At 45.7% G+C, this 3,623-nt stretch overlaps 1 pseudogene; it reads right to left on the reverse strand.

The window, feature by feature from the left end:
• Positions 1-2,747: 2,747 nt before the first annotated feature.
• LOC103732324 lies at positions 2,748-3,220 on the reverse strand (annotated as a pseudogene).
• Positions 3,221-3,623: the final 403 nt, after the last annotated feature.

A 3,623-nucleotide genomic window follows, 5' to 3' on the forward strand; every position in this document is an offset into this window, starting at 1 on the left:
TCCTCTGACTTCCACACATATACCATGCCAAACACGGACACACACACACACACAGACACACACATACACAGAGACACACACACACACACATGCACACAGACACAGACACAGACACAATGTTTTATTTTGTTTTAAAAAAAAATAAAGAGAACTTGGTCTTAGCTTATTAAAAGCAGAGGCCACACCCTGGAGTAATATGGGCAGCATATGTTGGGTCAAAGGGTTACTAACATTAAACACTTTCGATGAGATTGTCAACACTGCCTAACAGATGCAATACTGGTCTTTAGCCAGACAACTTTCTGGAACCAATAAGGAGATTCTGGGTACTGCAGAGTCTGTGGGCAGAAAGGCGAATGACTGCCACCCTCACAACATCAACAGTGGTTCAGTGGAGTACCCCATTAGTTAAGAAGCACAAGGGGAAATATTTCAATAAAAGATCATCTGACCAGAAAAAAAAAAAAAGCTGAAGTTGAAGTTGGCAAGGGGTATGGTAGTGGGGGTGGATCTGGGAGGAGTTGCAGGTAATTATGATCAAAATACATTGCATGAAATTCTCAAAGAATTAAAAATATTCTTAGCCTGGTGTGGTAGCATATACCTTTAATCCCAGCACTCAGGAAGCAGAGGCAGGTGGATCTCTGTAAGATCTAGTCCAGTCTTGTCTACTATAGCTTGGGCTACAGGGAGATTCTGTCTCAAAAATCTAATAAAATAAAATAAATTTAAAAAGAAAGAGGTGGAAGACAATGAGGAAGGCTTGGCACCTAGCATGTGCCTGATGACATCTCAGAGGATTATAGACATCAGAGTCCAGGCTGCTGGTCCCAGGGAGTAATGGCATTGCACATTCTTATGGGTAAGATGGAGTTGAAGTTTGAAGCCCAGGTATATATCTTAGGTCACGTGGCACCCAGTAATTGCCTGTGCCCCAGCCCTCTTTCCTCACTGTGACCAGCCTTGCACTCACTTTTTAAAAATTATGTGTGAATATGTGCCTAAGTGTTGGTTTGTGCATGACAGCGTTGTGCTCTCAGAGGCTGAAGATGTGGAGTTACCAGCAGTTCTGAGCTACCCGATGCTCTTAGCCACTGAGCAATCTCCAGCCTGGCCTCCACTCTTCCTTCCCACTCAGGGGCACATATATTAACTGGACGCCCCACTTGGAATGAAGTCACCTCCAAACCCATAGAACTCTGCTCCCAGTGAACTTATACTCAGCGTTCCTTTACTTTGCTACTTTTCCTCCATAGAGAGATCAGCATTATAATTAACCATGTCTGCCTATTGTGCTTTCTTCCACATATTTAAGGGGAAAAAAGTATCTTTTTGTTTGTTAAGACAAGGTCTAGCTATATATTGAGACCTTGTTTCAAATAAAAACAAAGGATGGGTTCAAGCCGCCCTTGAACTCAAAATGTAACCAAGGATGACCTTGAATTTCTGATCTTCCTGCCTCTACCACACCTGAGATTACAGGTGTGCTCTACCTTGCCCATTTTTGTTTGGATTTTAGAGTTACAGATGGATCTTTACTTAAAAACCAGTAAGAGCCAGAGGGACCAGACACCTGCTGCTAGTTAATGCATTCTAGACATGATAGGGAAGCTACTTCAATGAAATCTCAACAGCATGGTTATGGGGTGTGAGGATCTCCGGGCATCAGCTGCTGGGCGTGGCACCGGTCTCCCACGGGCCGCCAAGGTGCGGCGGGTCGTACACCGCATTGCTGGGGTGCGCGCGTGTCCCGCACCGCGTTGCTGTGGGTCTCTGCTTCTGGAGCTGGCGGCTCTAGGACAGCTGTCAGCTGCTCGGTTGGTTCCATTTCAGTTTCCACCATGTACTCTCTAAGTTCTGGACGTTGGCCACCAGGTCACGAGGGGAGGTGCGAGAAACGGTGAAAGCTGGATTTCTGTGAGTCGTGGTTTACGAAGAGACAGCTCTCTCTGGGAAGACTGGATCGTAGGCAGTAAGACACAGAACTCAGCTCAGTACAGCTTCAGTGGCACTGCTCCTTTATTCAGTGACTCAGCTCAGCTCAAGGTCTTAGTGATCCAGCCCCAATTATTGAGGGAAAACCAGGATACTTTATACTGTGGGGGTAGTGGTAAAAGCCTTAGCTGATAGGTACTTTGTAGGATGCCCTATTTACATGTAGAGGTGGGCTCCTGCCAGGCTGCCAGACATTGTCTGAAAATCACAGAGGAAAACCTGGCAGTTTCAGAGCCGGAGGCCATGTTTCTGTGATGGCTACTTCAAAAGATGAGTCAGGAAGATGCTGGGAAGGCACCCTGCTGATAAAAGGAGTCTCTGCATATGAAGCCTAGCCCATGGGCTATCCGGACATGGAGAGACTGCTACTTTACACAACAGGGGTCCCCAACAAGCTCTGCATAATGACAAAACCAATTGACATGCCATGTGAATGGGGGAATGTCACCGGGTCCCACCTCAAGATGAAGAGCTGCAGGCAATCAATGGATGCTGAGGGAGGGAGAATCAGTTTTCTCCAGGGACTAGTTCCCTGGAAGGTTATCTAGTCCTCAGTGGCCAGCCCTAAACACAAGTACACACGAGAACCATCAGTGCATCATATATGCATATTTACATATGTGTATAATAATAATAAAAGAAGAGGGTAAGAAATTGAGAGGGAATGAGGGGACATGGGAGGAGTTGGTGGGGGACTTGGAGAGATGGAAATAATGCAAATATAATACCCATGCATGCAATTCTCAAAAATTTTAAAAATATGACCTACCAATTTCATATTTTCCACCAACTTGGGGAGCAGAAACCTTCATGGGATTCACACCCTGCTTAGGTGCTGCCGTTGTGGGAGCCTGAGCAGCAGCTGCTGCTGTCTTCATGGATGCCTGTTTAGCCTGTTTGGCTTCCTTGGCAGCCCGGATAGCTCGCTTGGAGTGAGCCTTCCTAGCTCCTCTTAGTCATTATATTAGCAAGTGATGCCCCAGTGATGGCCAGTTGGAGTTTGACTGCACTTCGGGTTCTTTTCTTTTTAATTTCTTCCCATTGTCCTCTTCTGTGCTTTCTTCTGTAGAGGACACTCCATTTTATCTGCAGAGGCGTCCTCTTAGAAAGGAACACAGACGGGTATTTTGTGCTAAGAAACTGGAAAAACCTTCCCATTGGACTTGTCAGTACCTTCTGGGTAGACCTTGCACCGGTTAAAACTGCACAGTTTGACCTCTGTCATAGTTTACTTCCTATTACTATGATAAACACCATAACCAAAAGCAACTTGGGGAAGAAAGGGTTTATTTGGCTTACAGCTTACAGTCCATCATCAAGGGAAGACAAGGCAGGAGGAACTTGAGGCAGGAAGGAACCTGGAGGCAGGAATTGAAGCAGAAACCATGGAGGAACGCTGCTTACTTGCTTCCCCTGACTTGCTTAGCAACCTTCCTTATACAGCCAAGGCCTGCCTGCCCAGGGATGTTGGGAGCTGGAGAAACAACATTCATTACCAAAAAATATAATATGGCTCTACAAACAGTTGACTTAAGCAGGACATTCTGCCTGCACTAGTAACCTTGAGAAAGAATTTATGGCAAGGTTATCTTTCTCTTCCCCTTGCAAACAGTTCTCAGAAAAGATAA

Source organism: Nannospalax galili, unplaced genomic scaffold (assembly GCF_000622305.1).
Source record: "Nannospalax galili isolate Female #2095 unplaced genomic scaffold, S.galili_v1.0 scaffold633, whole genome shotgun sequence".
Classification (NCBI taxonomy): Eukaryota; Metazoa; Chordata; class Mammalia; order Rodentia; family Spalacidae; genus Nannospalax; species Nannospalax galili.